The sequence below is a fragment of the Armigeres subalbatus genome, chromosome 2 (assembly GCF_024139115.2).
Source record: "Armigeres subalbatus isolate Guangzhou_Male chromosome 2, GZ_Asu_2, whole genome shotgun sequence".
Lineage (NCBI taxonomy): Eukaryota > Metazoa > Arthropoda > Insecta > Diptera > Culicidae > Armigeres > Armigeres subalbatus.
Window position 1 is genome coordinate 272,646,995 of NC_085140.1, and position 25,411 is coordinate 272,672,405.

General features: G+C 38.3%; 1 protein-coding gene across 1 annotated transcript in view; it reads right to left on the minus strand.

The window, feature by feature from the left end:
* LOC134212250 (protein decapentaplegic) overlaps positions 1-20,309 on the minus strand; it is a 169,978-nt gene extending 149,669 nt beyond the window's left edge. The window contains exon 1 of the mRNA XM_062689919.1: positions 18,440-20,309. The gene's annotated coding sequence lies outside the window, so the exon portion shown is untranslated. The remainder of the gene's footprint in view (positions 1-18,439) is intronic.
* Positions 20,310-25,411: the final 5,102 nt, after the last annotated feature.

Below are 25,411 nucleotides of genomic sequence, written 5' to 3' on the forward strand. Positions count from 1 at the left end.
TGCGATGAGTATTTGAACATATATGTTGATATTTTCTTGGTGCAGTTTGCATTGCAAACCGCGCAGTATGTACCAACCTATCCGCAGACAACTGACTGCAAGCTTTTCACGTTGAAATGCTTTCACGAAATCAGCACATGCTTACTTTTTACCACATCCTGTTTGAGCTGAAGGCATGTGCGCGTGACGCGTGTACAAAACCCATTTGAGACAGCGATGGATGGTAGGACCGATGATGGACAAATGCGACACCCTGCGAGAGCGAAAAAAAGGAGTACAAGTTCGGACCGAAGGAGCTCTGCAGCATAAATGAAGACAAACAGCATCCGATCCATCTCATCGGTAAACATATAACATTCACGTTCATTGATAAATTTCTCTGCGGAATTGTTAAGGGGACTGGGGAGACAACTGGGACGGGGAAGCTGCAAACAGGTTGACTTGCGGACACTTGACGAATGTGTCTTCGATCAACATTTTAGTTATTCACATCAGGACTTATGAGAACAAGCGCCGTGTAGAAAGTCCGGTAGCATCGGTTTTATGTGCTTTCTGTCAAGCGCAGCACTGAAGGAAAAGCAGCTTGGATAAATGCTATTCATGTAGAAATGTTTTTTTAAACTTAGCATTGACCGATCTTAGATTGGTCCGATCAGATATTCCATTTGTTTTATTTTCGGAAGCATTGTTTTCCCTTGTAAAAAAATTTAAATTGACAGTTTTTTTTTCAAAAACAAACAAAAAAAAGGAAGACAGGTGCGTGATGAACTTTATTCTTATTTAAAAATCACTAAAATAAAGATTAAAAAAGGAGAACAGATTGAAGACATTCTACTAATAGAGCTTAAATATTTTTTCTAGAAATCATTGTTTTATCTTTTATCTAACACAATTCATTTTTTATTCGTTGCTTATTCGGGTACACCGAAACAAATGCATACCTATAATCATGAATTAAAACATGAAAATCATGAACTGGAAAGTTCATGGAATCATGATTATATTTCATGATTCCATGAATATTATTCATGGAACTATGCAATCTCCGCCAGTCAACAAAATGCATAATCTGTTATACACAGGATTCTGTTTTTTCACGATTTACATTTTCTCAATTTTGCAATCATTTTAAATGTTTAACGCATTGTATTCACCATTTTTTTTCCTTAAATTATTAAACTATTTTTTGAAACATGTTGCGATGGTTTTGGTGGCAAATTCAAGTCGAGCGAAAAAAAATCGTGTAGTAACAGAATCCTGTGTACTTCCAAATCTCCATTCCCAAAAAGCAAGAACGGCTAAGAAGTCGCACGCCGGACTCTTACTCAGTGGAGTTTGAGCCATGTGTTAAACTTTTTTTTCAATCTCAACAACCAAATCATAACGCATTGGGTCATGAATCATTCTCTTATTTCAGGGAACGGATTTCTACCCGTGTAGCCCTCGCTTCAATGTTAATCATTTTCGAGAATTGATGAGTCAAGTTCAATACTATCCATTGACACGCTTAAGTTGTTAAAATAAACAAAATGAGAAATAATTCAATTTGCACCAACTTAAGTTTTGCAAACCGTGGATTGTCTTGAGAAATAGAGCAATATTGAGGAAAATAATTAGTAGTTTGCATTTCTTAAGGAGGACATAAAATTCGCAACAACCTCGTGTTTTAAGCGAGTTTTTGTGCCGCTCAAAAGACATAAACGATACACCATCGATGGTGTTCCAAACGGAAACCTCTTCCCTTTCGTCCAATTTTTCTGGCACCTTAATGGAGAAAACTAGGGTATTATAAAAAAATTGACAGCATCATCAGGTTCCGTCATTTCCATAAAAAGATGCGGGTAAGCCCGTCACATTATAAAATAAGCTTCAATTTTGTTTTCTTGCATGAATTCGTAGATAATAGTATGGAAACGGCAGGTGTTCATGTAGGGCATCTGCAATTTGGTTCACCCTTTTAAAACGACAATATTAACGTTATATTTGATTCAACAAGCTGCTCCCATTGAGTATGTGTCTGGAGTGAAATCCGTGCCAAGAATATCCATCATTTGTGGAAAAAAACTTTTATTTGTCATCATATATCAACAAAATTTCGTAATACAAGAAGTTGTGGATTAAATTCAAATTTTTAGTTGGGTATAGGAAAAATTCCTTATTGGGCAATTTTACTTATTCGGATTGCACAAGTTAACACCCGTCTTCCGTGGGAAGACAGTAACGTGACTTTTTCGTAAACATCTAACCGTGGGGCCCCGTGATGCTGAGTCGACACCACGACCGTGGGACTGTCATCGTTTAGCTAGGGACAAATAGGTTTCTTTATTATTAGAATCGATATAATAAATCAGTTTAGTTCTAACCATCACCCGAGCAGCACACATGTTGTACATAGATCACAGTAGCTTATGTGTGACCCGATTTAGTCACAATTAGGTTGCTGTAACCAGTTTCATTAGACATGTGCTGCTTGGGCATATAATTCGTTTCGGCTTTATTATTTTTTGAAGAGACCCTAGGTCTTCCGTTAACTGGCGCCCGAATAGGGACCCGTAGTCGCGAGTGGGAAGAGTATAAGTTCAAGTGTCGGTGAAAAATCTTAAAAAGTGTTTGCTGCAAAAGTCTTCATAAAAAAGTAGTGATCAGTGAAAATCTTTAAGTGAGTTTATTCCAATTAGCTCCGCCAACGGTTCAAAGAGCCGTACTGTGATCTGAAAATAGTCAACGGTAGAAAGAGCCGTGCTGCAAATCAAGGTGATCAGTGAATAGTGAAAATCTTAAAGTGAGTTAATTACAAATAACTCCGCCAACGGTTCAAAGAGCCGTACTGTGAATTGATCAAATTCTGGTTCAAAGAGCCAGCATCGACACCAGCAAAGCGAAACTTGAGACACCGAGGATTCACCTCAATCGGCATTAGGGTCCTTAGTAGCTTCTGGCAAAAAGGATCACCCCAAAGTGCCTGCTCCCGTTTCCCCCACCGAAGACGAAGGTCCACGAACTGGAACCAGCAGCGATGCACCTGCTAAATTTAATGTAAGTACCCCGATTTCTTTACTTTTAAAAAAAAAAATTCTAAAGTGATTAAAATTCTAAAGTGATTAAAATTCTAAAGTGATCAGTAATTTTGAAATCAAAAGTTTATAAAATAATAAAGTGACCAGTGATTTTGAATAATTTAACTTATTTTCATAAAGTTGTAAAGTTATTAAACGATCAGTGGTTTTGATTTATTTAACCTGGAGATAATTTCAATAATGGCTCTCAGTAGCACATCTCCAATGACTCCTGAAGAATTTATAAATTTCGGAAAAATCCCTGATCTGGTAAGGGATATCAGACCATTTTATGGTGATCCGACAAAATTAGTTGACTGGATTTCAGATGTGGAATCCATTCTTCGGGCATATAGAGATAAAGGAGCAACTGCAGCTCAGCTAAGTGTATTAGAGAGAACTATTCGAAGAAAGGTCGATGGTGAGGCGGCCAATATTCTTAATGCGAATAACGTTCTCACATCCTGGTCGGAAATAAAGGATACTTTAATCCTATATTACAAAGACCAAAGGGACATTAAGACCCTTGACTTTCAATTAACTTCTATTAGGAAGCTTAACAATGAGAGTCTAAATTCTTACTACAGTCGAGTGAATGAGTTACTTTCCCTGATTATAGCACAAATCCAAACAGATAATAAAATGAAACTAAGCGCAGCTGCTCATATCACATACTTCCGGGAGAAGTCAATCGACTCTTTATCCGTGGATTAGAAAAGCCTTTGAGTATACTACTCAAAAGCAGTAATCCAAGCACTTTAAGTCAAGCTTATAATTTTGCCTAGAGTATCACAATATGGGAATACGTTCGGCACCGTATAAAAATGAATTCGGTGGACAACCAGTCCCGAAGCCCGCGATCCACCCATATTGCCTCCCAGAATGTACACGACTCAACCAAAAATATTTTTGCCTCCACCTCCCCCACCTCCTCCGAGAGCAACTCTTCTAAATCCATTCCAAAATACATACCCAGCTAGACAAAATTTCTCACAAACCAATCCATTCGCACAGAATCCGTTTCAACAAAATCCATTTGCACAAAAAACGTTCCAACCGAATCAATTTAGAGCAAACTCATTTCAGCCAAATCAATTTAGATCAAATTACCCGCCTAAACCAGCTCAACCGATGGAAGTTGATCAAAGTTTAAAAACAGGAGCCTTGAATTACAGCAACCGCCCTCCGCTTAATTTAAAACGTCCATATCCGCGTCTCAACAATATAACCCCAACGCCAAAAGGCAAGCGCATCCACTCGAAACATCACATATAAACCCTGAATGCTACGATTGGTACGACGACCAATTGTTTTGTTATGATGATTCCTTTTGTTATGAGCCTCTTCAATTAGAATATGAAGAAGAAGAAGTATCTGTAACTGATCATCCAGAATCAAACTCCGAATCTCAGGGAGCCAATTTTTTAGAATGGCACCCAAAATGGTAGTTCCAACGATGCCCTACATTATGTTAAAAACAAATATTGGGGAGTTCCCTTTTTTAGTCGATACGGGTGCAAATATAAATCTTATTCACCCAATGTTGGCAAATCATTATTCTCTGGCGAAACCATATCGCTTTAATGCAAACGATATTGGCAGTGCCAATGGCAAGTTCAATGCTGACAAAGCAATTGACATTACTTTTTTCCATCCCAAAATTGATCATTCTGCTCAGTTCCTCCTCCATAATTTCCATTCATTTTTTCATGGAATCATTGGAACGGGAATACTAAATGCTTTGAATGCCAAAATTGACCTTGGAAAAAGTATGTTGCATTTGAGTAAAGATAACGAAACATTAAACATTCCACTCCTTCAGTATTCGCCTCAGCAAACATGCACAAATACAACAAATAACCTGTCCCACCATAATCCACAACACGAGACTCAGACAGCCTGTCGATTAGATCATACAGAGCACACGTTCAGAACATCTCATCTTTCATCACTTGAGAAGGAACAGTTGCTAAGTGTGTTGAACCGACACAAAGAGGCATTCCATAAACCTGACTCCAAGCTCACGTGTAGCACAGTAGTCGAATGCTGTATAAATACGGTTGACGATACCCCCATCCATCAGAAAATATACCCATACCCCGCTGCTTACGCTGCAGAAGTAAATAAACAAATTGATAAACTTCTCCATGATGGAATAATAAGGCCATCGCGGTCAGCGTGGACATCTCCAGTCTGGATAGTCCCGAAGAAATCTGATGCTTCTGGAGAAAAAAAGTTTCGTATGGTAATTGATTACCGGAAACTTAACGAGAAAACCATTTCAGATAGGAACCCGATGCCAGAAATCAATTATGTAATTGATCAGCTGAAGGGTCAGAAATATTTCATCACCCTCGATCTAGCCTCTGGTTTTCACCAGATAAAGATGAAGGAGAGTGATATTAATAAAACTGCATTTTCTATCAACAATGGCAAATATGAGTTCACTCGTATGCTGTTTGGTTTGAAAAATGCTCCCGCAATATTTCAAAGAGCAATCGATGACGTATTGCGAAATCACATTGGCAAAATATGTTACGTCTACATTGATGACGTTATCATATTTGGAAAGACATTAGAAGAAGTACTTCAGAATCTTGAAATAATTTTAACAGCCCTAAATAATGCAAATTTCAAAATTCAGCTGGACAAATCTGAGTTTTTACATAAGGAGATTGAATTTTTGGGTTACATTATCACATCGAATGGATTGATGCCCAACCAAAAGAAAATTGATGCTATCGAACGGTTTCCTGAACCTAAAACTATTAAGGATCTAAGATCATTCCTAGGAATGATGGGATACTATAGAAGGTTCGTAAAAGACTTCGCGAAAATCGCAAAACCTCTTACAAACCTTTTGAGAGGGGAAGGATGCCACTCGAAGAAAAAACTTGAGTTAACTGAATGCGAACATAATTGCTTCATGAAAATGAAAAGCTTGCTGTCCTCTTCGGATATTCTAATATATCCAGACTACAGCAAACCATTTATTTTGACAACTGACGCTTCTGATTATGCCATAGGAGCTGTATTATCCCAGGTGGAGAATGGAAATGATAAACCTATTCACTTCGCATCTAGAAGCCTTTCGAAATCAGAAGAGAAGTACTCTGTGCCAGAAAAAGAGATGTTGGCAATCTATTGGGCTTTACAAACATTCCGGAATTATTTGTACGGGACAAGTTTTAAAATCTTGACAGATCACCAACCTTTAACGTTCTCTCTCTCGCCAAAAATACAAATGCCAAATTAAAGCGTTGGAAGTCATATTTAGAAGAACATGACTACACAATTGAATACAAACCTGGTAAATCTAATGTTGTGGCCGACGCACTTAGTCGAATTGTATTGTCAATGACCGGAACCCAACATTCAGCAGACACTAGTGATGATATGTATATCATCTCCACAGAATCACCTTTAAATGTTTTCCAACATCAGCTTATCATTAAACAAGGTGCTGATAAGATAGAAACATCTCATCCTTTTCCAAATTACACCAGAGTTACAATTTTTATGCAAAATATTAATGACAATTCTATTTTACAGGTTCTGAAGACTCACGTCAACCCAAGTAAATTAAACGGTTTATTAACAGATGAAAATATAATGGGAAAAATTCAAGAAGTATATAAAAAACATTTCGGTCGGGAAAATCTGTTAAAAATTCGTTTTACTCAAGGTTTGCTGATCGACGTCCCGGATGACCATACACAATGGGATATTATAAAAACATAAGCATTATCGAGCTCATCGTGGCCTAGAGGAAAATAAAATTCAAATTTTAAGGAAATTTTATTTTCCACAATTGAGCAAAAAACTTCGCGAATTTCTTAATAATTGCCAATTGTGCCAAGAAAACAAATATGATAGAAAACCTATTCGCTTTCCTCTTCAGAAAACACCCATTCCAAATGCACCTTTCCAAATTGTCCACATCGATATAATGTTTATCGAAAAATTGATATTTCTCACATACGTCGATAAATTTTCTAAATATGCACAAGTTCATCCTGTGGAATCAAGAGCCGTTATAGATCTTGTACCTGCTATTAAAGGAGTACTGTCAAAATTCAAATTACCAGAAATCGTTGTAATGGACAACGAAAAATCTTTCCTGTCTGGCGAACTGGTGAACTTTTTCAACCAAAATAAAATTACTCCTTATGTAGTAGCAACCGGTCGAAGCGAAATGAACGGTGTTGTGGAAAGATTTCATTCCACATTACAGGAAATTTATCGAATAACAAAAGCAGAAAATCCTCAAACAAAACCCCACCAACTAATTGAGATGTCTGTTATCAAATACAACTCCACCATCCATTCTTGCACAAAATACACCCCATTCGAAATTATCATCCCAAGCTCTAAATCCTCAACCATAATCGAGACAGTATACAAAAATTTGAAAAGGAAACAAGAAAAAGACTTGGAACATCATAATAGAAAACTTCATCCATGTGACATTCCCTCAGACAAGGCTATATTTGAAAAAACGAGACGAAGATTGAAGACAGTACCCCGATACAAAAAAGTTAGAATCAAAAACGTTAACAAAAGTACTATAATAACATCAGACAACAGACGAGTACACAAAAATGACTTAAAAATTCGATAGGGCTAACTCGTATTTGTTTTTATTCAGGATACTTCTGGTACTATACGTCGTTGGACTCAGCAATACGCAGACGATTTCAGTACAAAAGACGGACAACCAACCATTATTTATCTATCATCAAGGATATGGAAGAATGCAAATCGACTATTACTATTACATACACCATTTTAATTTAAGCTCATTTCAATTACAAATACAAATTCTTAAATCAGAGTTTAAACAAATAGAAGACAATCAGTTCACCACTCTAATTCTGACAAAATTTAATGATATTGATTCCAACCTAAAACAATTGTTACCTGTAAAGAGAGTAAAGAGATGGAATAGTCTAGGTATGGCATGGAAGTTTTTGGCAGGTAGTCCGGATGCAAATGACTTACAAATTATAAATAACTCCATTAATAGCCTTATTGTCAACAACAATCAACAAGTTAGAATAAACAGAGAAATTTCACTACAGATGAAAGAAGCTCTTTTCAAAACAAAGGAATCCATCAAATTGTTCAATTCTAAATCCTCTGAATTATATTCTCTGAACATATATTTAAATCTTGATTTTTGTATGAAAAACTATCCCAGATAAGAGAGACAATAATGTTAGCGAAAATAGGAGCTCTTAATGATAGGGTTTTGAGTCCATCTGAGATTGATTTGCTTATAAATGATTTAGCTAGGGAAAACATAACAGTCTGGAACATCGCTGAAGCACTGACCTATGCCACCACCTCAATAGTTACCAACGCCCTCGATATCGCTCTACTGATAAAGCTACCAAAGTTGGATCCAAGGATTTTTAGAAAGATTTTCGTTCTTCCAACATGGTTTAATCATCAACAAATCCATCTTCCTAATAGCTACTACCTTAACCATGGAAATGAGTATTATATCGTTCACAGCCTGGAACCAAAGATCTTCGAGACAACAGACATAACACCAGATAATACCGCATGTGTGCCCAACCTTCTGAATGGAAAATCTGCCAAATGCGTATACCTTGCCAACCCGATGGAAGAAGTCGTTTCAATCGACAATCAACATATCCTCATCAATCTTCAAGAGAATTTCACTCTACACACCAACTGTGGTTTACCGACAAGGAACCTCTTAGGAACATACCTTATATCATTCTCCAACTGCGAGGTAACCATTAATAACAGAACCTTTTCACATCAAATTAGAAATACAACAGGTAAACCAATTTACTTACCGTTGTATGGAATTCCTATTGAAAAGCAACGAACAGTTGTCAACTTAAGCTTGGACCATCTCCATAATCTACATTTGGAGACTAGAAAGCAGATGGAAACCATTCGTTTAAACGCCACAAGCTTCCATTGGCCACATTGGACAATATTCGGAGGACTGTCGGTCACTCCTATCATCATAAGTGTTGTTTTCTTTTCATTTCTTTGTCTTAGAGGATCTAAGGTAGACATCCGGATAAAGCCAGAGGAAAAGACCAAGAAGGACGAAACCGAGATCAACGTACTTACTCGAGGAGACCATTCGTACGGAGCCTCATTTCTAAGGGGGGTCTAGTTAACACCCGTCTTCCGTGGGAAGACAGTAACGTGACTTTTTCGTAAACATCTAACCGTGGGACCCCGTGATGCTGAGTCGACACCACGACCGTGGGACTGTCATCGTTTAGCTAGGGACAAATAGGTTTCTTTATTATTAGAATCGATATAATAAATCAGTTTAGTTCTAACCATCATATAATTCGTTTCGGCTTTATTATTTTTGAAGAGACCCTAGGTCTTCCGTTAACTCACACAACAAGTTCGCATTCAACGGGGAATCTGGCAATGAGTAAGCACGAATGTGAAAATTGGGAACAACTAAATATCAGTGATATTTTAGCCTTTGCTTACATGTTTTTATTGCTTTCACCGAGAAAGGCAATATTGCCACTAGGTGGATTAATCAGGGTTTTTGCCTTTCTCGTACACTAAGTGTACGTAAAGGCTATAATATTGCTTCAAAAACAAAATTTTGATAGGAGGCCCGGAGGGCCGATTTTTATATACCGATCGACTCAGCTCGACGAATTGAGGTGATGTCTGTATGTGTGTATGTATGTATGTGTGTGTGTGTGTGTGTGTGTGTGTGTGTGTGTATGTGTACACATTTTGTAGACACACTTTTTGGAACTTAGCATTATCCGATTTACTCGCAACAAGTTGCATTCGACGGGGAATGCGGTCCCATTGTTTGCTATTGAAAATTGGCTCAATCGGACATTGCATTTCGGAATTATTGAAAAATCATTGTTTTTTCCCAAGGGTCCCCCTTGGAAAAAAAATTCAAAACCGAAAAAATTTTTTTTTTACGGATATGGTGGCAATACATTTTAACTAATGCAAAAACATGCAAAATGATCGAAAAAATGTGATCTATTCTCCTAAAGAGCTTTTTTGACCTTTCTAATGTGATTCTTTCAATATATTTTATAATGCACGAGAAAGGCATCATCACTGCTAGGTGGATTAATCTGGGGTTTTTAGATCTGTACACGCACCATTTACTTTAGTTTATAGACAATAGATCAGTGAACTGGCTTTCCAGGTTCTGGTTATGCAAAACGGATACCCCAGCTTACCGCCCTCTATAAGTGACGGGCTTACCCCAAAGCCCCATTTTGTTTTTTTACGACGTTAATCATTTTTCTCTTGCACGCGCACGGAGGGGATAAGATTTGTTTTCATCGATGAAAACAAATCCTATCCCCTCCGTGCGCGTGCAAGAGAAAAATGATCAAACGTCAGCAAGCTCTATAGAATTTATTTTAACCTTCCGGGACTCGCACCGTTGTAAAAAGTACAACACATTGAGTAAAAATGAGATATCTTTTTAGTCAGTTGACCAGTTTGCACCAAACCACCATGTATTCCTCAAAAAATTAGTTCTTCATCAATTGAAAAGATAATAAAAGTGATTCGATAGAAGGCTCGGGTAAATATAGCTAAATAAAAGGCTCGGGTGCACTGGGAAAAGTGACCAGTAATGAATTATTTATTTATTTCATTAACAATTCATCCTAAAGTAACGCGATTTTTTCTTTATTATTTCTGATAATAACCTTGGAGTTAATTCGCAGTTCTCACTCATATATGACCGTAGGTGGCCACCAGGCGGCCTTCCGGAAAACCCGGAACGTTCGTAAAAATGGTTATTTTGGAAAGTTCGTCCGAGAGCAGCGCAATTTTTTCTAAAACATTTCTGATGGGGATGTTTGAGCTAAAACACATTTCTCACACTGCTATGACCACAGGCGGTCACCGGGCGGCCTTCCGGAACATCCGGAACGTCCGTAAAAATGGTCATATTGTGAAGTTCGTCCTAGAGCTGCGCAATTTTTTCTAAACCCTTTCTGATGGTGATTTTGGAGATATTCCACAGTTCTTACTCTGCTATAACCGTAGGTGGCCACCAGACGGCCTTCCTTATAATCCGGAACGTCCGTAAAGCAGCGTTCGTCCGCGAGCAGCGCATTTTTTTCTAAACCATTTCTGACAATAACCTTGGAGTTAATTCGCAGTCCTCACTCACCTATGGCCGTATGTGGCCACCAAACGGCCTTCCGGATAATCTGGAACGTCCGTAAAAATGGTAATTTTGAGAAGTTTATCCTAGAGCAGCGCAATTTTTTGTAAACCATTTCTGACGACTAAATTCGAGTTAATACACAGCTCCTACTCTGCTACGACCGCAGTGACCACCAGGCGGCCTCCCGGAAAATCCGGAACATTCGTAAAAATGGTCATTTTGTGAAGTTTGTTCTAGAGCAGCGCATTTTTTCTAAACCATTGTTTACGGTGATTTTTGATGAAATTCTCAGTCATTTCTCTGCTATGACCTCAGGTGACAACCAGATGGCCTTCGGGATAATCCGCAACGACCGTAGAAATGATGATTTTGGAACGTTTTTCCTAGAGCAGCGCAATTTGCCTCTAAACCTTTTCTGACGGTGATCTTCGAGATATTTCAAAGTCTTGATCAGCTATGACTGCACGTGGCCACCAGGCGGCCTTCCGAATGATTTGGAACACCCGTAAAATGATCACTTTGGATGGTTCGTCCTTGAGTAGCGCAATTTTTTCTAAGACATTTTGATGGTGGTCTTAGTGTTAATTCACAGTTCTTACTCTGCAACGGCCGCAGCCCGAGTAGCACAATTCAAATCGATTTGGTTGCAGCAACTCATATATGACTGGATTTGGTCGTATATAGGTCACAGTAGCTCGTGTATGACAAGTGTGCTGCTTGGGAGGTGGCTACCAGACGGCCTTTCCGCAAACCTGGAACGTCCGTGAATGATCGTTTCGTACAGTTCGTCCTAGACCAATGATTTTCTTCTAAACCATTTCTGATAATGACCACACACTCAGTTTAGCTCGGCATATTTTGATTCTTTTGCCGAGATCCGCACAGCCGAGCGCTCGGGTAGTTACTTTCTGCTGATATCTCAGCTGAAAAATTAGTTTGTTTACTGCGGCACTCAAAGGAGCCACCGTAAACATACGTTCATTCAGCCGACATTCCAGCAAACGAACTTAAACCGAGATTTGCACAGCCGAGATCGGTGGAAAAATTTAAGTGTGCAGGAAGTTAGTCAATGCTCTTTATCATTAAATATTGTATAGAGTTTTCCACCTTCGCCAAAGGTATAATAATAGCCCAAAATATATGTACTACGCAAACAAAAGAATAAAGAATTCTATCAAAATAATACCTAAATAGTAGTCATTGATGATATTGGTCTTATTTGGCCAAAAAGAAGCTATTTCAGCTAAAAAACTTTGTTGGGATGTGATAGGAACGCAAAATACGGAACTCTAATTGGATGTAAGAAACAAGGTTTTCCTGCATTTCCAATTCTAACATTTACTGTTAGACTAGTCAAGTTGAAGGTATAGGATTGAAATGGAAACGCTACGGAAATCCATTTCCTGTTCTAGCGATTGCTGTAACATGAGAAATATACAAAAAGATGCAAAGTAGGCGAATGAAATGGAACCAGGCCTCCTGTGTATGAGGCAGAAACGGTACACGTAAAAAAATAACCTTATATGTTATGGCAAAAAACCATTCGAAAATACTTATACTCTTCATTATGCCACCTAATGAATGATTTCATATCAAAAAGCTAATAACATTCATAAGTTAATGAAAAGTATAAGTTTCCGAATGTATGTGACAAATGCGATGTATAAGTTTTTTCTTATACATGTCATTAAGTGCCTGCTTTGGCAAAAAAGTATTAGAAATATTAATAATAAACAACATTAAATTTTTTTACGTGTAGTTATGTGACTATCAAGCACACTTCTCTAAACACATTAGTTTTTAAATCCCAAATAACTGTGAATGACGGCACTTTTAAATATCCTGCGACATCTAACAAAACTGGTTGATCCATATATCACCACCCAACGGATGTAATCCAAACTAAACAGTTTTTCAAAATAATGGTTTTCATCCTCGAGCATCTGTGAAGAAGACGACCACTCTCTAATATCACAGATCCGGGGTTATATAATCAAACTGGTGGTCTCACGTGTACTATCACTACTCTACGGATGAATTTTAAACTTCACAATATTTCAACATATTGGTTTCCAATCCCGGAGCAACTTTGTAGAAGACAGCAATTCTCTAAATCCCCCAGATCCCGAGATATCGAAGAACTTATATCTCATATGCAGCACCTCTTTGCGGATGAATTTTAAATTATTCAATTTTTCAACATAGGGGTTAAGGCAGGCATTTTCGTCTTTTCGTCATAGTCTCGAAAACCAATAAAAGAGACACTTTTTTGACAAACTCATCCGTATCAAATTGTAAACTCAGGAGATACGTTCTGCTATAGTGGAGTTCTAGTGAATGGACGTTGTTTTCGATGGTTTTAGCCCCTATGACGATGGACGGAAATACCTGCCGTGTCCCTATTGGTTTTCAGTCCTCGAATGACTTAATTCTGAACTAAACAGTTTCTCAACATATTGGTCTCCAATGCTCGAACAACTTTATAGAAGATAGCAACTTTCCAAAACTAAAAGATTCCGAAATATTGAACCAAACTGATCTCTCATATACAGTAGCGCCACCTTGCGGATGAATTCTAAACTAATTAGCTTCTCAACATATTGATTTCCAATCCTCGAACAACTTTGTAGAAGACAGCAACTTTCTTAATCCCACAGATCCCGAGATATCAAAGAACTGATCTCTCATATAGAGTAACGCCTCCTTGAGGATGAATCATAAATTATTCAGTTTCTCAACATATTGGTTTTCAGTACTCAAACAACGTTGTAGAAAACGGCTCATATACACTAACGCCACCTTACGGCTCAATCCTGAACTAAACAGTTTCTCAACATATGGGTTTCCAATGTTCGAACAACTTTATAGAAATGGCAACTTTGCAAAACCAATGGATCCTGAGATATCAAACCAAACTGATCTCTAATATACAGTAGCGCCACCTTGCGGATGAATTTCAAACTAATTAGTTTCTCAACATATTGGATTCCAATCCTCGAACAACTTTGTAGAAGACGGCAACTTTCTAATTCCCACAGATGCCGAGATATCTAACCAAACTAATAACTCATATACACTAGCGCCGCCTTACGGCTGAACACCAAACTGGTGCGCCGCTCAGTGGAAGAATTCTAAATCAATTTTTTTCATGACTCATAGGGCCACATGGGATTATAGATGGATTTTTTAGAGTTTTTAGAATTCTTATAAGAAACATTGCGCCATTCATTGTGAAGATGGACTATTTTCACCGGTGTTCCGTTGGTTCCGGATCTTCCGGAGGACCAGCAGAAGATCCATTGGACTCAAAAAATGTCCTCAATGAGAGTATATATCCCCTTTATTATTTTCCCGAAAAAATCACGTTGATATCATTTGAATTGGCTTCATTATAACGGATTTTAGGACTGTTGTACTTTTTACAACACGCGAGGTCATTAGCGAGGTCAAAACGGCACAATTAAAAATCAATTAATGGCTTAGCGCTAAAAATAAATATAAGGTACGATGTGCCGGGCATATGTTTGTCATTGTAATATAGACTTCCGAAAAAATGGAATAATTCTTCCGCTTTAAACTTCCAAAGTTCATTTCAGAGGACAGTCAAAATTTGGACATAGGGGGAATGACGGCTTTGGCAGGTTTTGTTCTATTATTGGCAGGGGGGTTTTTTATGACTGACTATGCTCTAATTTGGCCTAAACATTCTTTGCATATCAAAGAATATTGTGGCCAAATTTCATAAAATTTGGTCGACAAAAACCCCCCTGACAATAATAGAACAAAACCTGCCAAAGCCGTCTTTCCCCCTATTAAAAATCAGGTCATCACACGACCTCGGTAGTCTAGTGGCTACCGCTTCTGTCTTATAATCAGGAGGTCGTGAGTTCAATTCCAGGCTCGTCCCTTTCCTATTTTGTATTTCTATCTTAGTTCTTTCTGTGTTTCGGGTTCTACCAAAACGATTCCTACTGTTATAACCTTCCACACAATCCCAAAACCTCCCGTGGCACCTATGAGAGGTCGTAGAGTTGTCTGCATCTTTCTCAAGTAGGTGTTCAACTAACCATCCTTCCCCTTCCTCAGCATTCGTAAGGACGTGGTCAGGGAAGATCTCAACTTTTGGAAAGCGCTCTCATACAAAAGTCTGGGCTCGTACATCTACGAATTTGTGCGAATTGCTCTATACTAATGCTAATATTAAAAATCGGGTCATCACTGTAAGTCCTTTTTCTCCATATTCCGAGCAGTGTTGGGAAATGTACATTAAATCACTCTGATTATGCGAATTTTTACATTTTATCCAGTCAAATTTCATGCACCAAAAAACCGAAACAGTTTACCAAAAAAACGTACGCGACATCGTGACATTTTTTTGCCGATGAGGCAAACTGTTTCTTTGCTGCTGCTTTGTTTGCTGTCAGAGTCGTGCCGGCGTGCGGTCAGCATTTGCATGAGATTTTTTGTTTCGGCTCGTGCGCAGCGCAAACAGCACAGAATCGAGTTTAATTACATGTGGCGCAAAGCCTAGAAGGTGTGCTATGCGTAGGTACTTATTTATTCGTTCTTATCTCTAAAATGAGCAAGGAGTAATAAAATGAATATTTCCCACCCAAAACGGTTATACGTTATGAAATTATTGTACGAAAACATTAATTGTGGGGAAAGAAAATTGAAAAAACCATGAGCTGACTTTCGTCTGCTTGGCGTGGCTGCTGATACGGCTGCCGTGGTTTTGTTTTTCTGTTATTGCATGGAAGAATGGATTGTAAAAAGAAATGTCAACCATTCCCGTCCCTGATTCCGAGAAGAGGATGAAATCTGTTTTCAAACAAATTATATTATATCAATAGTTGTAAGTAAAACACAAAGCCCAGTTTGAAAACTGTAGCAAAAGCTCTTCAACCCCCTCTACCTCTCAAGACCGCCTTTAGACGGGATACTTTGATTATTTTGACGTACGCCTACGTCTGGCTTTTCTATATTGGGGTACGCTTTGCGATTGCGAAAATCGGGGACCGTCACGAAAAAAATGATTGATTTTAAACTTCAATATCTAAGCCGTTTCTCGATGGATTTTCAATTTTTGTGGACCATGGATCAAGGATGAGTCAACGATTCTTTGTATTTATATGAAAATACTATGAAAACTCATATGTGAATATGTACGTTATGTGGAAGATATTGATTTGGAAAATGTATTGGAGGTAACCACTTTCCCTTCGACGGGACTCGAACCCAAGACCCTACAGTACGCTAGACTGGTACTTTAACCAACTAAGCTACGAAGGACCTCCGTCGGCCTTCGCAACCTAGCGGCTACTGAACGAGCTCGAGATTCCCAAATTGGACGCATAGTCAAATCATTCGCAATCGGGTGGTTTTATCCCCGGAAATAGGCAATTAATTGCTTTCCCTTTCTTGTATATTTGGTTTTAGGATTTTTGACGAAATTGCTTGGAAAAAAAGTGCAAACAAAAAAAAATCACTTATAATGCGTTTTCCAACTAGGAATCTTCGCTAAAAAATGTAACATGTTTAAATTTGTTTTACGTAAAACCAAATTTTTTGAATTCATTTTTTTATTTTTGTTGTTGCCTTTTCTCCCGCTAGCAAGGCAGGGGCAAATAACTCTCCGAACGGCCCGTTGTCTGCAGAATCCCTATCAAAATGGCTAGCGCGCCCCGGAAAGCAGCTTTCTTATATCTAATGAAGTAATTCTATTAGCCCCGCCCCTTCATTAATCGTTATGAGTCCACATTATATTTACATCCATATCAGATCACAAAGGGGCGGGGCTAACGGGGCTAATTTATTGAATACAAGAAAGCTGCTTTACGGCGCGCGCGAGCCATATTGATCGGGACTCCGCAAAGAGCGGTTCTACAAAATTTGATGCAGTGGAGCGGACACAGCAGCACGAAGGCGTGGGTAGCAGTGGCAATGCTGAAAATGTATTCCAAATGGTGGAGACCTTTGCGAAAAATCATCGAGTGGCGGTCGGACAATTTTAAGGTTCCGACAAGCGTTTAGTTGTAGTTAGTTATTAAAAAGGGGCATTGGGGAAAGAATATTGGCTCTTCTCAGGACCAACATTTTTTGATCAGAAAGGGTTGATTGTAAAAATGGACTGTTTCGGTGCGGCGATTGGCGTAGTATCTTGGTTGCTCTTAGTGATTCCATCCATTCAAACAAATTTAGTGCATCATCCCCTCCGTCGAGCGGTTGTGATTCTGCCACCGAAGAGTAACTATCTACCATCGCTAAACGATGAAATTTTGCAATATCAAGAAAATTTATTTCGTATTGACCTCTTTTTGCTATAAAATGATTGCCCGGAAAAAATCGATTTCATTTCCAATGACTAACAGAAACAAAACCAAATAATATTGCCAGACAATTTATCTTTCCGCCGACGACAGCCAATTCGATGAAGACGCGATCTTAGTGGAAAATTTCGTTTAGCTGCTTTAGTGTTTGAAATGGCGCATTAATAAAAATTAAGGATCTCCATAGAATCGTCATTGCCGTTTAAACGGATTAATTCGAAAATTTAAGTCACTACATCCCTCAATGCACCAAACTGTTTTACGTACACCCAACCGGTGATTGTTAGATTTTCTAACAAATCTGTATAAGAACCTACCAAAACCTGTATGAAAACTGGAAATATGCTAAAATGCTAGACTATTATACAAATATTGTATGAGACCTTACAATTTAGCATGCCTACAATATTTGTGCTCATGCTCTTACAATATTTGTGTGTGAGCTTACATTTGTTTTACAGAAATCTAATAAATTTACATATGCCTAAAATCTAAACGTCGCTAGTTGGGTGATGATTAATTATTATAGAGTGTGTTAGGGGAAATGTTACACAGTAAAAAGGCTTAATAATTCTTCCATTTACTTCCACTATAATCAACTTTGTAGTCGATTACAAAACACTGAAGAAGTTTTCCAGTAGAAAACAAAATATGAATCTGTTGAAACAATCAAAGTAGATTATAATGGAAGGAAATGGAAGAATTAGCCTTATAACTGTGTTTTACGTAGTTCACGTTAGGCGGTCGTGTCTTGTACATAACCCTTCTGATTTTTTTTTTGTGAAATGGCCCGGACAATCATCTATTTGTTCAAGCTGATTAAATAAAATATAATTTAAGATTCAAGAGATCCACATTTGTAGTGTTTTTCATGATGTACTTACAATTTCGGTTCAAATAAATAAATTTGCTCCTTCAGATCGGCTGTTGCTATTTGCTCCAAATAGAGTTGTTCTTTGCTCAGTTTGTTTTCTTTTTGTACCCAACCAGATCACAACAACACCAAACCACCCAATCCGCGTGGCTCACTATTGGGAACACGATGACCTTCAAACCCCCCAGAAACTTGCACGACAATCCGCACTAGGTTTTTCAAAACACGTACGAGACACTCAAATCACGTTACACAACACACAAACGCTGGTATTTTCACGCTCGTCACAACATCCACCACTACAAAAGCAATGATCGCTATCGTCGTTATCTCCTGATCCACCAACACAATGACACTGTATTCACGAGATGATAATCAGTGCGATTAAGGTGACACTGGTCAAGATACGACCGAAACGGTTACAAGTTTTCATTACCACGAATCACTCGGCGTATGGAAAATATTTATTATCTCTCTGGCCGATGGTAACCGAATTTCACTCTTTTTTCTTCAATGTGGTTCGTGAGGAGGGGAAGAGGGATGCGACCTCAGGCAAGATCCTACCGTTAAGACCTCGGAAATGCGCCCGCAGTTGGTTTGTTTTATCTTACGCCAACTATGCTCACTCGTCCGATCGCTGATAGCTTTTTCTTCTATTTCTTCTTATTTGCTATTTTTTCATTCCCTCCAACTGGTTGTCGCGTTTTGATTATCTCTCCGCTTCTTCTGCTTAATTTTTATATAAATATTTTATACTCTCCTTTCTTGTTTTCATTCAAGCTTCTTGCACTTCTTGAATGTATGTTATTCGTTTTCTTAATTGTGGCATATATTTTTGCTGCTTAAACTTGTATTTTATCAGACATTCCTTCGTTGTCGCAAAGTTATGTCGAGGATCTCGATCGTATACATGAAACGCACTGCGCCAATCACTTTTCTTCTTTTTCTTCTTCTCGTCACTTTTCTCAAACGGAATCTTCTCCAGCACAACCTTCCCGAGCACTGTTTCCAGCGAGGAAACCTCTAGGACCACTCGCACCAAGACACATCAACATGAGGTTGTTTCGCAAAAGACATTGTGCACACTCTGAATTTGTAACAATTTACCTTTCCTATGTTTCGTTGCATTTTTTTGCTCTCACTTACTTTATTGATTATCTGTCACTCTTTTCTTAAACGTTGTTATCACGATTGCAATCCGACTGGCGAAGATAACATATCTCCGGTTTTGTACCACGAGGAGCGCGCGCGACCGTTTCCTTTGGATCTTGTTTCGCAAAAGACGTCGTCGGACAGGCACTCGGTTGTTGGAAAAGAAAGAAATGAAGAAAAAACTTGTACCGTTTCCGGAGTTTTGTTTCTTCAATTGGCTCTTTGGAACACGATCTTCAGGTTGGTATTAGCAATCTGAAAGAAAAATATCCTCTTGTGCCACTTGAAATGCGAATCGAATAGCCTAGTTTCGTACCATTGCCGTCTGCACAAGTCTGTAACTCTAATCAACTTCACACTTCGAACTGAGATTCGAAAAACCAAATCACCGTCACATTTCTTCCGAAAAATCCATACTAATTAGCAACAATTCTTGCACCGCCACATGCAGATGCGAAAACACATTTGAGGAACGAAGGAGTCGCAGCAAGTCACTAACAAGCAACTGGTTGGTTCAACTAAAAGCTGCTCGACGACTAAATATCTGCTACTACCACTGTGACAGCAGCAGCGGCCAGGCCAGGTTAAGCCAGCTATCTGGGACTGGATTTGCCTCCGGCTGGCTGGAGGAGGCTCTCGTTTCAAACTTTTGCGGTTGCTGCTCTGCTACCGTTGATGATGATGATGATGAAGACGACGATGATGATGATGATAGTGGTACTGTTGCTGATCAAACTGCCACTCGAGCAGAAACAGGTGAACCTGTTGCCGAGATGCTGTTATGTCTACGTCCAACTCTCTACTGGGTAAATCTATCTACGATTATTTAAAAATTCATCCCCCACCGCCCATTGAAGTTGTCCCTTTTGACTACTTTTCACTAGTTGGAGCTACTACTGAAGCATCTACGTCAATTTCACGAACACGGAATCGAGATGATTGGAGGACGGTGTTTTGAGAAAGCTTTTGCACAACTACAGCGCTGTATCTCTCAAGAAATTATCAAATTTGTTCTTTTAACTTGTAACTTGATTGATACTTGACTCAACTTCAATCATTTTTTTTTTGTTGAAGTATAATGTATTTACCTATACATTGTTTTAGGAAACAACTCATATTGATCCATCCGCATTTGTTGGTAAGTACAAAAACCTTCAAAGAAAGGTAAACTATATAACTTTTATTGAGATAGATAGATTTGTATTATAAAGTTGATTTACGACAATTATGTTTGCATAATTTTCTGAAAATGAAAAAAATGTTTAAAATTTAAACAAGCTTTTTTAAACTACATACCCCACTGTATCAGCACAAGTGTTTGGCCATATGACCGAACTTGCTAATTTTTTAGCAAGTATTGGGTAGGTGTTCCTTTTCGAATGCAACGTGTTGCGACAAAATCAGTTGAGGCAAATCTCACGCAAATCGAATGGAATTTTTCGTGCACTTTCACACATTTATGTATATAATAATTCACCGTGATGCCAAAGACATACATATCTATGGTTGCTACTCCGTGATTGACCAGAATCAGTGAAATTGCACAATTCTTGCTTAACTTTTCAAAAGGACCTAAGTAACATTTTTTTCATGAATAAATTTGAATAGCGCAATTAACAGAACAACATGAAAGCTATTGATTGCAAAACAGATTGAAAAATTTGGATTTGTTGCGAGTTAGAATTTGAAGATCAGCTCTCAACAAATTCCTTTGCTGCCCATTGCACTGGAAAGGCAAGTAGGCAGCAATAAACGAGAATTGTCCAAAATTTGTTTCAACAGAAACTCCCAAGGTTTCGAAAACTTTGGTTTCAAACGAAGAATATGATTTATGTTTGATACGTCTATTAATGACAATGGCGACCCCACCACCACCGCTGTCAAGACGATCATTTCGGTAAATAAAATAATTTGGATCTCTTTTGATGGAAAGACCAGGTTTTAAATATGTTTCAGTTATAATGGCAATGTGCACATTATGAACTGATAGGAGGTTGAATAATTTATCTTCCTTACCCTTTTAAGAGCGGGCATTCCAATTTAAAATTTTCAAAGAATTATTTGGATCCATTAAAATGAAGTCCAATAGCAATTATTTGACGTAAACTACGTCTAAGGGGAAGACTTTGATACAGGGTGTAAAACGGAAATTTCCAAATTCGAGACCGTCACGAAATTAGGATAGATTTCAAACGCTAATAGCTCCTTTATCTTTCCATGGATTTTCGAGATTTTATTATCAATCGAATCGGCAACTATCCAGCAATTTTTTAAGCCTATTAGAACTATTAATTATCAACGTAAAAACATTAAAAATTCCAAATCTTTACCAACCCAGTAAAATTTCACAGTTTCATTACGACCGCCGTCTGCGGTTGGTTCTTGCGCTCTACTTTTGTGAGGTGATTCGCACAAAATGTACAAAATAGAACCAGAGCAATGACCGCGGTCGGAGCAAAAAAGTAGTGTTTATGAAAAAGTTCTACAGATGCTGGACATGTTCATGTAAGCAATAGGTGAATATTAAAATTGATTATCAACTTTAAACAAGGTTACACTCTAACTGTTTTAACGGGAATTGAGTAATATTTCTGTGGGATAGAAAGAGAGAGCAATGCAATTTTACTCAGTCACTGAGTAGGTGAAAGTTAGTGTGTATCCTACTATTTCGGCAGCATCCCTGTAAAAAAATATATTTTAGTTACTAGATAAAGATTGTCGCTTCGGTTCCCTTTGTTCTGTTGTCCGGAACATGTTGGGTACCAAGCTGTCAAATCGTATGGATTTTCCTTCTTTGACATTTAGGTCCCCTATCCTCGCCAGCATTAAGCATTAATCGCCATTTAATAGGCAATTAACTATTGAATGCATTAATCACTCTGAGTCGAATAATAATCGGAGAAAGGCATCATCACCACTGTGGAATAATAAATTTGGGGTTTTTAAATGAAAATTTTAAATTGTTATATCCAACCATTTTCATATATAGTGAGTTAGGCAAATTTTTGGTCGAAACATAAATGGATTGGTCTGCGATCGAACATGATTTGCGGAAAAACTACACATTACATGCGGCAAAACGTTTACCAAAACAAGCCTCGCTACCTCCCGACCCCATATATCCAAGATCCCAATGGTTGTAATTTAGCAAGCACGCGCGGTTTGAAGTTTGTATGAGAATTACTATGAGAACAGTAATATTTTTTGGAAAACCGTTTTCCACATTAATATCTAAAAATATATGAGATTTGGCAACATAGGAAACTTAGCAAGTGAATAAATCGTCTGTATTGCCAAATAATTCGCTGCTTGCAAGAAAAAATATTAAGGAAATACTAAATCGTGTGAAAAATGAAAAATCGTGAAAATGGAGCACGTAAAAGAATAACATATCAATAATGAGCATTTTTATTTTCTTTATACTTTGCTTACGAAAATCCGATAGGTTCGCAACAACAATCGTCTTACAGATTTAGAAATATTCTACGAAGTCTTCGGGTTGATTTTATTTAGGGGGAGATCCTCCAGTGCCGGACACATAAGCCATTTAACAAAAAAAACTTTAACTATCCGGATGATGTTTCCATTTATACCATACTAGCAGAACGTACCCTGCGTTGCTCGGGTTTTCAAGTTTAACGTTCGAAATGTCATTTTCTGCGTTGATTGTGACGCCGCACTCTAGATCATTTTTCGAGCGATCGCATAAGGGTTTTCTCCAAACTCGCCCTAATATTGTATTTTGACAATTTTCCCATATTTCCTTTAAAATTTACTAACCTTTTGCATATAGAAACACAGCTGATCCCAATACGAATCGATTAGTGAGGAAATCTCGCAAATCGGTCATCCTCTTCGTGAGTTATATTGCTTCAAAGGAAGAAGATAAAAAAAGGAAAAACGAAATATGACTATTGACCATTGATGATTCATACAAACTATATTTGATCATTTGAACACGTTTTTCAACGATGAATTTTGGTGAAAAATTTTACGATTCAGAAAAATGTCTCCTAGTACCGGACACTATTGCATCATGTTCAAATGTGACTAAGTTCCTGTTACATGAGTAAAGACATCATTCAGAATAGTAAATAATTCGCGTGCTTTAAGTTGTAAATATTAAAAATTGTTGGTGGAGCTTATTTGACTCTTCAGCTAAATTTTTTACATCCTAAACCAAATTCCCACCTTTTGCAATGTCCTCTTAAATTTTTGTTTTTGATAATTTCTGTGGCTTTCTCAGCAAGAAGAAACAATTGACAAAACAGATGTGAAGAATTTTTTTTCAACTTCAAATTTTGTACAAAGTTCATCACATGAAGATCTGATATTCCTTGCCGTTAGAAGCCTTTTCAATAGCTTCCTTTTGTACTTAATAAGATGAAGGAGGGACCTCTGCAAGTAGTGTCCTTTATTGGGAGGTGTCCGGCGTTGGGAGATCTCCCCCTAAATAGTTAATGATCCGCCTCACGAAACGATCTCTCATGTACGGGGCGTTTTTTATAGTAATTTTCATACAAACTTCAAACTGCTCGTACTCAGTTATATTATAACCAATTCAGTTGAAAATTTAGGAGGTTCACCAAAACAGCAAATGTTATCGTTCAAGCATAAGGGAGCGCAAAAGTAAAAATTTCAATCACTCTAGGTTCTAACCAAAATAATTATCTTATGATCTGTTTTACGTAGTTTACGTCGAGCGGTCGTATCTTGTATATAACCCTTCCGATTTTTTCCAATAGGCCTAATTAATTCTGTCCATGATTTTTGAAATGGCGATTGTGCTCTGAATTCAAATTATTTTGCACAACTAATACACCCAACAGAAAGAATAGATTGCGATCTATCAGGTAGTAATGTCAATTGAACGAAATATGGAGAATAGAGAGAGTATGCGTCTTTTCAAATTTTATGGTCAAATACAGTTAAGCCCCAAACGCAATTCAGCGGAACGGCGACGGGAACGTAAAATTTGACAGAAAATATATGGGCTAACTGTCAAATCTGCCGTTTCCGTCGCCGTTCCGCTGTATTGCGTGGGGGCCTTTTACGCTTATTTGAAAAAAGTTCCTAGAATTGACCAAAAATATGCCGTTTGGTAGGAATGGTCATTTGGTAGAAAAAGCCATTTGGCCCGAAAATGTCCTTTCTGCAAAACAACCCTTTTGGCCAAACGGAATTTTCCGTCAAATGACCTAATCGGCTAAACGACTTCTTACAAAATTGAATTTTTGGGTAAATGATCTATTTGGTCATACGACTTTTTCGGCCGAACGGCATTTTTAGTCGAATGTTCCTTTGGCTGTATGTTGCTTTCGGCCAAACTACATTTCTGGGGGCAGCAGGGACCATGTCCAAGGGCTTGACGACCCCTCCCCAGCTGTCTGTGAGTCAGGGAGAACTGTCTAGGGCGTGGTGGGATTTAGCAGTGGGCTCTGCTAAAATCCCTCCCAAAAAAAAAACCACAAGTGCCCGTAAGCAGACTCTATCAAAGCGACTGTGTGCCGCTTCATAAGCACAAGCCCAGGGAGTGCCATTGGCACATCAGGATCGATCCCAGTAAGATCCTGATTATGGTATACTGGTTGCATGTTATTGGTCTTGTTTTTGGATATTGAGATATTGTGAACGCGAGGGCTGGTAGTCTGGTTATTCTATTCTCTTAGTAAGGCCGGGTGACACCGACCTGAAACGGCGAATGGGCTAATGGCCAGGCTGTCTTCCGTCCCCTAAAACCGTGGCGGGCCTTGTAGCACGCGGTACAATCCTGTCGCTCAGCTGGCAGCTGAGTGGGAGTAGGCTCAGATGCTTTTCCCTGACTAGCGCT